Raw genomic sequence first — 14,250 nt, 5'->3', positions numbered from 1 at the left:
TCCTAAATTATTTCATATTTTCCTGGATTAAAGGTGAGTATGTAGATAAAATCTTCAATGGGGAAATGTGAATAAACATTATGAAAATAACATTTCTAGTACCAAGGCTACTTTTGAGGGACCTGAGGTAATATTTAGGGTTCAATAATTACTTTGTGGAGTAGTCTTGAAATATTGTATACTTGTACATTAGGAGAGTGCCTTCTCCCAGATAGCTCAGTATTCAGCAATGTTTGTGCAGAAAGAAGGAAAACTTTCCTTCCACTTGTAAGTTTTCACCATCCAGTCTCTTACAATTTGCATAATATGGAAAAGTATGTAATACTCATGTGACAGCAAGAGTCAGCCTTAGGCTGTGAAATTTGCACCTCAGTCACTAATATTCTTGCAGAGCTCTCAGCCTGTATCAATATTTCAATGTTACATCCAGGTGTCCACCTGCTACTTATGTCGTACCTCAAAAATGTGATGACTCCTGAAATTCTGTAATTTCTTTGTATTGAAATATTTTCAGACATTGATTTACTTATTTTAAAAATAGGAAATAATGAGTTACATAGGTGTGCAGTAATATTTCTCTGGCTTGGAGCAAAATGGAGAAGAAATATTTATCAGGGTGATTTTGAAAATGAATTATTCCTGTTTAAGTGACAAGCCTACATTAGCTCCCTTAATTTGGATTGAAGTCACACATAAATAAATTTTAGCTGCTATTAATAAATGGACTTAATTCACTCTTTGTGTACATGACAGTTTGTTGTTTGTTTATTTGGAGTTATACTGTTTTCAGGATTTTTAAAAATTTGTTTTCAAGGGTTCTTTGGGGAGGGGAATATTTCTTTTGTATTTTCAATTTAAAATTTTAGTTAATTTTTAACAGATTCAATATAGTTTATAGATAAAATTATGAGAATAAAATGATATTCCCTTCTTCTCTCCCTGTCCACCTCCCTCCCCCTCTCCATCCCACCATCCTTCTCTCTCCCTTTCTTGCTTGCTTTCTCATCTTACACTTGAAGATAACATATTTTAAATTTACATAACAATAAAAGGCTTATTTATTCACCAAATGAGAAGTTTAACAAGTAAAAAGCAACCTAGTTTGGCAGGAATATAAGCAATGGCTATACACAGTAGTTGAATGGAAAGAAGTGACCATTTCACTCATGTAAAGTGCATTTTAAAGCAATCACAGATCATGAAACTATAGTAGTATAATAGTCCTAACCACTGGTTTGGCAAAGCTAAAAAGCAACATTTTATAAAATTATATTTCCATCAATACTGATACACACAGGTATTTCTTGTTTCGTTTTTATTTTTTGATGGGCTGATTTTTTTAGATAGAAACTTCTAGCAAATCCCTCCACCCCACTCCAATCAACCTTTTTGTTTCTGCTTTAAAAAATAATGCAAAAAAATCCACAAACCCTGCTCTCTGTACCCAAGCCCTTCTATCAGGAAAGCTAGTCTAACTGTGAAATCTCACACTGTCTTTGTAGTCAGATAACAGTAACAATGACAACAATAATAAATAGAACAAGACAACTGGAAAGTACTATTGGTGTTTACCAACTGATGTTTCTGTTTTGTGCAAGCTGCATGGAAAGGGCAGGAACCTGTGTATTTCAGGGCAGCACTTGAACCCCAAAACCCACTGTGGTCATGGAACCAGAGACACCTGGCCCACCTTCAGAATTCCACTCCAGCCAAGACCTCCACTGCAGTCCACTGGCAACACTGTATCTCCTGGATGCTGCTGCCACATCTGTCACACCCACACTTCCCTGCCTCTCCAGCCTCTCCTCCCTTAGTGCTCTGGAGTAGAGTAGGAGAGGCACCCAGGCAGGATGGCTAAGAGTTGGAATATGGAAACTGTGGCCTCATTCTGGCCCTAGGAGCCTTGCCTCCTCATAATCCTGTGTAGGGGCAGGGTGAGCTGGTATTTGTCCTTCCTCTTTTCTTCATCTTTCTTTTGAAAGATGGGCTGTTGACCAGAATTGCTTGTCAATGCTTTCAATAGGATGGAAAAACTTGGTCTAGCCATGGGGGTGCAGGGAGACCAGCAACCAAACAGATGTGGTCTGCTCTTGTATTTTATTTTTGAGTACTCACAAACTCCATGGTGGAGGCTGTCTCTTGCCAGAAAGTGCATGTTAGGGGCCCTCACCTGCCCTCACATTGAAGCCTCTGTGTCTCAGCCTCAAGACCCCCAGATTCCTTGTGTATTCATACTCACTTCTCTGCCCTGCCTCATTGCTCCTTGTTTCATTGCCCCTTTCTGATCTGTGTTTACCATATTTTGTGAGCTGGCCTCTGCCTGAGAAAACACCCTGTGCATTGGAAAATACAGGGGAGAACAGAAAAACATATGTTGCACTTAAGTAAAATTAAAATTTTGTGTAACAAGTGATTCTATAAACAAACCAGAAACACAGTTCACAGAATGTAAGAGTACACAGGGATACTTAAGTTCATGGAGAGGATGTGTATTATAAGAATAATGTGTGTGGATTTCAAAAAACATGTTTTGTACCAAAATAAATCCACCTTTTAATTCCATCTCCCACACATTTTAAAGTACTGTCTTACCTGGAAATTATATACTGATAAGGAATTAGTACCTAGTATATAAAAAGAACAATCACCACCCAACAACAACAAAAACCCTGAATTTAAAATGGAGACAGGTTCAGAATAAACTTTTCTCCAAAAAACATTCACAGGTTGCAAACAAGTACTTGAAAAGATGCTCAGAATCATTCATCACAAGTCTACTTGTGAATTCACCTCCATATAAATTACTACAATAAAAATTAAAAATCATTGGCAAAAATCATGGAGAAATCTGATGTTTATATATCGCTGGTAGTAATGTAGAATAGCACAGCCACTGTGGAAAATAATTTTTCAGATTATTCTTCAAAATTCAAACACAGAATTAGATCGTTCTTCAAAATCCAAACAGAATTGTCATGCAATCATGTCATCCAACTCCTTAGTATATACTCAAAAGAATGGCAAAGATTTTTATACAGACATTCCTGGATGTGTGATTCTCAGGAGCCAAAAGTGGAAAACAAGCCAAATGTGAATCAGCTGATGAGCTGATGCAGTGGAAATTGGCAACAAAGAGCAAGTTAGTGCTCATCCATCACAAGCTGTTGAGTGATCCATCCATTGATGAAAGATCACATATTAGATGATTTAATTTATATACCATACCTAGGATAGACTAATACATTCAAATGCATTCATGGTTTCCAGGAGTTAGTGGGAGGGAGAAACAGAGAATGATGGATAGTTGGTATAGTTTCTTTTTGTACTGATGCAATATTGTAAAATGCAGTAAAATAATAGAACGTTGTTCCCTTATTGTATTAGAGTGGTCCATTTAAGATTTTTTTAAATGAGATTACCTAAATAATGCAAATTTAGGTCATATTTATGAATGGAAAATTTTCTGTCATTTGATTTCCAATTAGAAGTATTAACACTTGGCCAAGACCATAATTTCTTCTTTTGTAAACACAGACAGATTCTACTTTCCTCAACTCTCATTTTTAAAATGTTGTTAAATGCTTTGAGAATGATTTATCACCAACAATCTTGTCTTTATTTCCTTGATGATAAGATGATTTAATGGGAAAGATGAGTTGTCTTGCATAAAATAGAAAAGGCTTTCTTCATGCTTGCTACAAACTTGGAGGTTCTTGGTTTAGAGCCAGATGCTCACATTTACACCAGGTCTTCTGTATCTTTAAATACATGTGCAGATACTTCTTTTTTTATTTTTTGACAGGCAGAGTTAGTGAGAGAGACAGAGACAAAGGTCTTCCTTCCATTGGTTCACCCCTCAAATGGCCACTATGGCCAGTGTGCTGTGCTGATCCAAAACCAGGAGCCAGGTGCTTCCTCCTGGTCTCCCATGCGGGTGCAGGGACCAAGCACTTGGGCCATCCTCCACTGCATTTCCGGGCCACAGCAGAGAGCTGCACTGCAAGAGGAGCAACCTGGACAGAACCAGTGCCCCAACTGGGACTAGAACCTGGGGTGCTGGAGCCACAGGTGGAGGATTAGCCTAGCAAGCCACAGCACCAGCCTGCAGATACTTCAATAAGTCATTCAGATACATATATACTGGAACTAATAATCCTGGACAAGGCATTTGTAAAATTTTATGTATTTTGAGAGACACAGAGAACACACACACACACACACACAGATGAGAGGGAGGGAGGGAGGTGGCGGGAGAGAGAGAGGGAGAGAGAGAGAGAGAAAAGAGGAAGAGGAAAAAGCATGCAGATAGAGAGCACCCATCAACATGTTCACTACTCCAATGTCAACAGCAGCCAGGTTGGGCCAGGCTGAAGCTGGGAGCCATGAACAACTCCCAAATTAGTGGCAAGATCTACCTACATAAACCATCATCTGCTGAATCCCAAAGTGTGCATTTAGCAGGATGTTGGAATTGGAAGTGGTGCTTTACATGGGTTATGCACATCTCAACAAACTTCTAAAAGTCTGCTTCCATGTAAATGGAATGACATTTTTAAAATTTTAAAATGTAAGACATTTTTAAAAACTTAAGACTCACAAAACATTGTTGAATTATTGATATTAATCCAAGAAGTTGCTAAGCTTTGACCTCATCATGTAACTTGCTTGTGGCCCAGTGATTTTTGCAAAAGAAGAAAATATTTGTAGAACAATTTGAAAAATATTACTGTTACTAGAAAATGTTACTGTTGAGAATGATATTGATAAATCTTTTTATTTATTTGAAAGGCAGAGAGAGAGAGAGAGAGAGAGAGAGAGAGACTTCCATCTGCTGATTCACTTCCCAAATGGCCACAAAGGCCAGGGCTGGGCGAGGTCAAAGCCAGGATCCAGGAGCTGCTTCTGGGTCTCCCATGTGGTTGCAGAGGCCCAAGCACTTGGGCCATCCTCCACTGTTCTCCTATGCCATTAGAAGGGAGCTGGATCAGAAGCAGAGCATCTAGGACTCAAAAAGGCACCTATTAAGGATGATGGTGCTGTAGGGAGAGGCTTAATCTGCTATACCACAGTACTGACCGTGAGAAATGATATTGGAAAATAGAAGTTCTGGGGGCAGGCGTTTTGGCATAGCAATTTAAACCACTGCTTGTGGTGTCTGCATCCAATATATGGAATGCCTGCAATTTAGTTTCACCTCTGCTTCCAGTCAAGGTTCCTCTAAATGCACCTTGGGAAGTACTGAGTGATAACTCAAGTACTTGAAACCCTGCCACCCATGTGTGAGACCTAAATGGATGTCCCAATGCCTGGCTTCAACCAGGGTCAGTCCTTGATGTTACAGACTGTTGAGGAGAAAAAAGATCTCTCCTTCTTTCTATATTTTTTTCTTTTGAAATGCAGTTTTAAATTTATGTAATATTTAACAGATTCAATATGATATACTTGCACATCTAACAACACAATAATATAACCTTCTTCCCTCTTTGTCACCCTCCTTCCTTCTTTTTTTTTCAGTTTTTGAGACAACATATTTTAAATTTACATTACAGTAAAAAGGGTTAATGCATAACTGAGTAAGAAGTTTAACAAGTAAAAAGCTAAATGTCCCTAGATTAATGGGAATATAAATAATGGCTATGAACAATTATTGAATGGAAAAAAATGGCCATTTCACTCAAATATAGTAAATGTTTAAGTAATCATAGATCATTCAAACTACAGTAGCACAATATTCTTAACCACTGGTTTTATAAATGTATAAAACAGTTTTACCCAATTATATTTGCAGTGATACTGATACACACAGACACTTCTTCTTTTCCATTTGTTTTTAAAATTTTCACTCCCACATGTAAGGTAGAACCTGTGTATTTTTCTTTCTGGGTCCAGCTTATTTCCCTCAACATGATGTCTTCCAGTTGCATCCATTTTGTTACAAATGGTAGAATTTCATTTTTTATAGTTAATATTCCATTGTGTATACATACCACATTTTCTTTATCCACTCATCTGATGATGGACAACTTGGTTGGTTCCAAATTTTGGTTACTGTGAACAGTCTTGCAATTAACATGGTGGTTCAGGTATCTCTTTTATACATTGTGTTCAAGACTTTTGGGTGTATACCCAATAGTTGGATTGCTGGATCATTTGTCAAGTTTATTTCTAGTATTTCCACACTGTTTTCCTCAGTGGCTTCACTAATTTACATTCCCACCAACTATGTTTAATATTTCCTTTTGTCCACATCCTCACCAGCATTTATTAGTCTCTGTTTTTAGCCATTCTAAGAAGAGTGAGGTGATATATCATTGTGGTTTTGATTTGAAATTTCCTGATGGCTAGTGATGTTAAGCCTTTTTTATACATTTGTCAGCCATTGATATTTCTTATTTTGAGAACTGTCCATTGATGTCCTTTAACTACTTCTCAGCTAGATTGGTTTTCTTTTGTTGTTAAATTGCTGATATATTTGGGTTATATTTTGGGTTATTAATTAATTTGTGTTGTAAGTGAAGGACATTTATACATAGACTATGTTCATTATTTTAGCATGTATTTATATATTTAGATGATAATTCTAATTGATTTATCTACTTCACTGACTTTCTAGTTTGCCCTTACAGACACTATCTTGTCTTTCTGTCTTAAATTATTCTCTCCTGGTGCCTTTTCATTCTTGCGTAACTTTCTATTATCTTTTCCTAATTTTTAAAACTTTCTTTACTGGTTTTCTTGTTATTTGTGTTCTACTATATTTTTTCATATCTTCCAGTTAATATTCCCCATTTTTCTATAGACAGAATAAGATCACATTGAATTTTAAGATTTTAATCAATCTTGCAGACTAATGAAACAGCATTTATTATTTCCATCTGCATTTAACATATGATTCAAGTGGTTGTTCAAATTAAGCACCCAAAATTTAAAGCACATAATGATTTATCTGGATACAATAAGTGGCAGAAATTAGGTATAATCCCAAGTTTCTTTTTTCTAAGTCTGCTACTCTTCTTTGTAATTATACAGAAACAAATTTTTTTTAGTGTTCTTACTAGATGAATAAAAATGGAAGAAGCAGTTGAACCCAATGGAAGGAAGTTTAAGAAGAAAAGGTCAGATTTGAAGAGGAACATTATTGACATGGATAGGAAAAATGCTTTAAAATGTTCTTTCTCATTTTTTATCTATTGTTATTATTTTCTATTTCTTTTTTGTTGTTGTTCTTTACTTTCTGTGTTCCTTTCCCCTCTTGTCCTTTTATTTTTTCTATTTTCTCATTCTTTCATATCCTCTAAACTTTGTTTTTTATTTTCTCTTCATCTTTACTTTATAAATTTTTTTCTTTAATCTTATTTTCTTTCCTCCTTGTTTTCATTCTCCTTTTTCACCTCTCTCTCTCTCTCTCTCACACACACACACACACACACACACACACTTTCATTCACCTCTAGGTAATACAGTCTAATTCCTATGTATTGATTTTTTTTTTTAACTTTTATATAATGAATATAAATTTCCAAAGTACGACTTATGGATTACAATGGCTTCCCCCCATACTGTCCCTCCCACCCACAACCCTCCCCTTTCCCACTCCCTCTCCCCTTCCATTCACATCAAGATTCATTTTCGATGCTCTTTATATACAGAAGATCAGCTTAGCATACATTAAGTAAGGATTTCAACAGTTTGCTCCCACACAGAAACATAAAGTGAAAAATAATAGATGATTTTTTTAAATGATGATGAAATCAGATCAGACCTATTGTCATGTTTAATCCCAGTGAGAGTAAAGTTGGGAATTGATAATTTCTTTTTTTCTTTTTTTTTTCTTTTACAGAACATCAGTTTAGTATGCATTAAGTAAAGATTTCAACAGTTTGCACCCCCATAGAAACACAAAGTGAAATATATTGTTTGAGTACTCGTTATAGCATTAAATCTCAATGTACAGCATATTAAGGACAGAGATCCTACATGAGGAGTAAGTGCACAGTGACTCCTATTGTTGACTTTACAAATTGACACTCCTGTCTATGGCATCAGTAATCTCCCTATGCTCCAGTCATGAGTTTCCAAGGCTATGGAAGCCCTCTGAGTTCTCCGACTCTTATCTTGTTTAGACAAGGTCATAGTCAAAGTGGAGGTTCTCTCCTCCCTTCAGAGAAAGGTACCTCCTTCTTTGAAGACCTGTTCTTTCCACTGGGATCTCACTCACAGAGATCTTTTTGCCAGAGTGTCTTGGCTTTCCATGCCTGAAATACTCTCATGAGCTTTTCAGCCAGATCCGAATGCCTTTAGGGCTGATTCTGAGGCCAGAGTGCTATTTAGGACATCTGCCATTCTATGAGTCTGCTGAGTATCTCACTTCCCATGTTGGATCACTCTCCCCTTTATTTATTCTATCGGTTAGTGTTAGCAGGTACTAGACTTGTTTATGTGCTCCCTTTGACTCTTAGTCCTTTCATTATGATCAATTGTGAACTGAAATTGATCACTTGGAATAGTGAGATGGCATTGGTACATGCCACCTTGATGGGATTGAATTGGAATCCTCTGGTATGTTTCTAACTCTACCATTTGGGGCAGGTCAGCTTGAGCATGTCCCAAATTATACATCTCTTCCCTCTCTTATTCCCACTCTTATGTTTAACAGGGATCACATTTCAGTTAATTTTCAACACTTAAGAATAACTGTGTATTAATTACAGAATTAAACCAGTCATATTAAGTAGAACAGACAAAAAAACTACTAAGAGGGATAATGTATTAAGTTGTTCATTAACAGTCAGGGCTATGCTGATCAAGTCACCGTTTCCCATAGTGTCCATTTCACTTCAGGAGGCTTCCTATTTGTTGTTCAGTCAGTTGTCACCGATCAGGGAGAATATATGGTATTGTTCCATTTGGGACTGGCTTACTTCACTCAGCATAATGTGTTCCAGATTCCTCCATTTTGTTGCAAATTACTGGATTTCATTGTTTCTTACTGTGGTATAGTATTCTAAAGAATACATATCCCATAATTTCTTTATCCAGTCTACCGTTGATGGGCATTTAGGTTGGTTCCAGGTCTTGGCTATTGTGAATTGTGCTGTGATAAACATTAGGGTGCAGACCGCTTTTTTGTTTGCCAATTTAAACTCCTTTGGGTAAATTCCAAGGAGTGGGATGGCTGGGTCGAACAGTAGGGTTATCTTCAGGTTTCTGAGGAATCTCCAGACTGACTTCCATAGTGGCTTCACCAGTTTGCATTCCCACCAACAGTGGGTTAGCGTCCCTTTTTCCCCACATCCTCGCCAGCATCTGTTGTTGGTAGATTTCTGTATGTGAGCCATTCTAAAAGGGGTGAGGTGAAACCTCATTGTGGTTTTGATTTGTATTTCCCTGATTGCTAGTGACCTTGAACATTTTTTCATGTGCCTGTTGGCCATTTGGATTTCCTCTTTTGAAAAATGTCTATTGAGGTCGTTGGACCACCTCTTAAGTGGGTTGTTTGTTTTGATGTTGTGGAGTTTCTTGATCTCTTTGTAGATTCTGGTTATTAACCCTTTATCTGTTGCATAGTTTGCAAATATTTTTTCCCATTCTGTCGGTTGTCTCTTCACTCTCCTGTTTCTTTTGCAGTACAGAAACTTCTCAATTTGATGCAATCCCAATAGTTAATTTTGGCTTTGACTGCCTGTGCCTCCCGGGTCTTTTCCAGAAACTCTTTTCCTGTGCCAATATCTTGAAGGGTTTCTCCAATGTTCTCTAATAACTTGATGGTGTCAGGACGTAGATTTAGGTCTTTAATCCACGTTGAGTGGATTTTTGTGTAAGGTGTAAGGTAGGGGTCTTGCTTCATGCTTCTGCACGTGGAAATCCAGTTTTCCCAGCACCATTTATTAAATAGACTGTCCTTGCTCCAGGAATTGGTTTTAGATCCTTGATCAAATATAAGTTGGCTGTAGATGTTTTGGTTGATTCCTGGTGTTTCAATTCTGTTCCATTGGTCTATCCATCTGTTTCTGTACCAGTACCATGCTGTTTTGATTACAACTGCCCTGTAGTATGTCCTGAAATCTGGTATTGTGATGCCTCTGGCTTTGTTTTTGTTGTACAAGATTGCTTTAGCTATTCGAGGTCTCTTGTGCCTCCATATGAATTTCAGCATCATTGTTTCCAGATCTGAGAAGAATGTCTTTGGTATCTTGATTGGGATTGCATTGAATCTATAAATTGCTTTTGGGAGAATGGACATTTTGATGATGTTGATTCTTCCAATCCATGATCATGGAAGATTTTTCCATCTTTTGGTATCCTCTTCTATTTCTTTCTTTAAGATTTTGTAATTCTCATTGTAGAGAACTTTAACGTCCTTGGTTAAGTTTATTCCAAGGTATTTGATTGTTTTTGTAGCTATTGTGAATGGGATGGATCTTAGCAGTTCTTTCTCAGCCGGGGCATTGCTTGTATATACAAAGGCTGTTGATTTTTGTGCATTGATTTTATATCCTGCCACTTAGCCAAACTCCTCTATGAGTTCCAATAGTCACTTAGTAGAGTTCTTTGGATGCTCTAAGTACAGAATCATATTGTCTGCAAAGAGGGATAGTTTGACTTCTTCCTTCTTGATTTGTATTCCTTTGATTTCTTTTTCTTGTCTGATGGCTCTGGCTAAAACTTCCAGAACTATGTTAAATAGCAGTGGTGAGAGTGGGCATCCCTGCCTGGTGCCAGATCTCAGTGGAAATGCTTCCAACTTTTCCCCATTCAATTGGATGCTGGCCGTGGGTTTTTCATAAATTGCTTTGATTATATTGAGGAATGTTCCTTCTATACCCAATTTGCTTAGAGTTTTCATCATGAAAGGGTGTTGAATTTTATCAAATGCTTTCTCTGCATCAATTGAGATAATCATATGGTTTTTCTTCTGCAGTCTGTTAATGTGGTGAATCACATTGATTGATTTGCGAATGTTGAACCATCCCTGCATACCAGGGATGAATCCCACTTGGTCTGGGTGGATGATTTTCCTGATGTGTTGTTGTACTCTATTGGCCAGAATTTTATTAGGATTTTTGCGTCTATGTTCATCAGGGATATTGGTCTGTAATTCTCTTTCAGTGCTGCATCTTTCTCTGGCTTAGGGATTAAGGTGATGCTGGCTTCATAGAAAGAATTTGGGAGGATTCCCTCTTCTTCGAGTGTTCTGAATAGTTTGAGAAGAAATGGGATTAGTTCTTTAAATGTCTGGTAGAATTCAGCAGTGAATCCATCTGGTCCTGGGCTTTTCTTTGTTGGGAGGGCCTTTATTACTGTTTCAATTTCTGTTTCAGTTATGGGTCTATTTAGGTTTTCTATGTCTTCATGGTTCAATTTTGGTAGATTGCATGTGTCCAGGAATCTATCCATTTCTGATAGATTTTCCTGTTTGCTGGCATACAGGTCCTTGTAGTAATTTCTGATGATTCTTTTTATTTCTGTAGTGTCTGTTGTTACGTTTCCTTTTTCATCTCTGATTTTATTGATTTGGGTCTTTTCTCTTCTTTTTTGAGTTAGTTGGGCCAATGGGGTGTCAATTTTGTTTATTTTTTCAAAAAACCAGCTTCTTGCTTGGCTGATTTTTTGTAGTGTTTTTTTTTTTGGATTCAATCCTGTTAATTTCTTCTCTGGTTTTAATTATTTCTCTTCTCCTACTAGATTTGGGTTTGGTTTGCTGCAGTTTTTCTAGGTCCTTGAGATGCACTGAAAGCTCATTTATTTGGTAGCTTTCCAATTTCTTGATATAGGCACCTATTGCTATAAATTTGCCTCTCAATACTGCTTTTGCTGTATCCCACAAGTTTTGATATGTTGTGTTGTTATCTTCATTTACTTCCAGAAAGTTTTTGATTTCTCTTTTGATTTCTTGAATGACCCAGTGTTCATTCAGGAGCATGTTGTTCAGTCTCCATGTGTTTGCATACTTTCTGGGGTTTCCTGAGTTGCTAATTTCCAGCTTCATTCCGCTGTGGTCTGAGAAGCTGCATGGTATGATTCTAATTCTTTTAAATTTGCTGAGACTTGCTTTATGGCCTAGTATGTGATCAATCCTAGAGAAGGTTCCATGCACTGCTGAGAACAATGTGAAGTCTGTAGACGTAGGATTGAAAGTTCTGTAAATATCTGTTAGATCCATTTGGGCAATAGTGTCAATTAAATCTGCTGTTTCCTTGTTGATCTTCTGTCCGGATGATCTGTCTATTTCTGAGAGTGGAGTATTGAAGTCCCCCAGTACTATTGTATTGGAATCTAAATCTCCCTTTAAGTCCCTTAACATATCTTTTAAATAGACCGGTGCCCTGTAATTAGGTGCATATACATTTATAAGTTACATCTTCCTGTTGAATTGAACCCTTAATCATTATATAGTGTCCCTCTTTGTCTCTCTTAACAGTTTTTGTATTAAAGTTTATTTTGTCTGATATTAATATGGCTACACCTGCTTTTTTTGGTTTCTGTTGGCATGGAATATCTTTTTCCAACCTTTCACTTTCAGTCTGCATGCCTCTTTGTTAGAGAGATGTGTTTCTTGTAGGCAACAAATAGTTGGGTTGTGTTCTTTGAGCCAATCAGCCAAACGGTGTCTTTTAACTGAAGAATTCAGACCATTAATGTTTAATGTGACTATTGATACGTAGTGACTTTGCCCTGCCATTTTCCCGGAAATATTTTCTAGTATATGCTTTGAGCTTCCCATGCTCTTTTACTGGTAGGTGTTCTTCCTTTAACTTCTTTCATATTGATGGCCGTGTTTCTGTGTTTCTGAGTGTAGCACATCTTTAAGTATCTTTTGCAGGGCCGGACGAGTGGCCACAAAGTCTTTCAATTTCTGTTTGCTATGAAAGGTCTTTATTTCACCTTCATTCACAAATGAGAGCTTGGCAGGATATAATATTCTGGGCTGGCAATTTTTCTCTCTTAGCACCTGTGCTATGTCTCACCATTCCCTCCTAGCCTGTAGTGTTTCTGATGAGAAGTCTGCTGTGAGTCTGATTGGAGATCCTCTGAGAGTAATCTGACGTTTCTCTCTTGCACATTTTAGGATCTTTTCTTTATGTTTCAGTGTGGTAAGTTTAATTACCACGTGTCGTGGTGAGGATCTCTTTTGGTCATGTTTATTGGGGGTTCTATGAGCTTCCTGTACTAGGATGTCTCTGTCCTTCTCCAAACCTTGAAAGTTCTCTGCTAGTATCTCACTTAAAAGGCCTTCTAATCCTTTCTCTCTCTCCATGCCTTCAGGAACTCCTAGAACTCGAATGTTGGTTTTTTTTTAATAGTATCCTGTAGATTCCCAACAATATTTTTTAGATTTGTAATTTCCTCTTCTTTTCTTTGGTTTGACTGTATGTTTTCCTGTGCTCTCTCTTCTAAGTCCGATATTCTCTCTTCTGCTTCACCCATTCTGTTTTTAAGGCTTTCTAATGTGTTGTCATTTGATCTATTGAGCTCTTCATTTCATTTTGATTTCTCTTCACTATCATACTTTCCTGTTCTACTAGTTTCTGCGTTTCATTTTGATTCTTCCTTAAAATTTCATTTTCATGAGAGAGATTTTCAATCCTGTCCAATAAGGATTTCTGTAGTTCAAGGATTTGCTTTTGAAAACTTCTAAATGTTCTTATCATAAATTTTTTGAAATCCGTATCTTGAATTTGTTCTATCTCATCATCTTCATAATCTTGTTTTGGGGTGTTTTGTTTATTTGGAGGCATCATAGTGTCATCATTGATCTTGTTCCCTCGATTTCTGTGTTTGTTGCTTGGCATAGTTAATTCTTCTTTCGTCACGGTGCCTTTTTTTTTAATTTTTTTTTTATTTTATACTATGTCTGGGTTAAGTGGACTGCCTGCTGTTGGAGGAGCCTTGGAGGTTTGAGATGGGTGTGGCCTGAGAGCTCTGCTTGGTTCTTCCTGGTTACGGGTGTGCAAAGGTGACACCCTCAGGTTATGCATGGTAAATCTCTCTCTATTTTATTTATTTATTTATTTTATTTATTTGGGGGGTAAGTAATACCACACGGCACGGCTGTGCAGAATTGATGGTATTGAGCTTCCAGTCTCTGGCTTCTACCCAAAGAGTCTGTGTAGGCTCCTCTGGACTCCCACTGGGTTGCCTAGGCTACTGAATTGTAGTGACTCAGTTCCTTAGCTCTCCCCTGTTGATATGTAAATCCAGAGAGGGGGCCTGCTCTTTGTCTCTTGTGAATTCTTCAAGCCTTGCAGC

This window comes from Oryctolagus cuniculus, chromosome 2 (assembly GCF_051225735.1).
Source record: "Oryctolagus cuniculus isolate XC-2025 breed Fujian yellow rabbit chromosome 2, ASM5122573v1, whole genome shotgun sequence".
Lineage (NCBI taxonomy): Eukaryota > Metazoa > Chordata > Mammalia > Lagomorpha > Leporidae > Oryctolagus > Oryctolagus cuniculus.
This window is presented reverse-complemented; position numbering follows the sequence as displayed.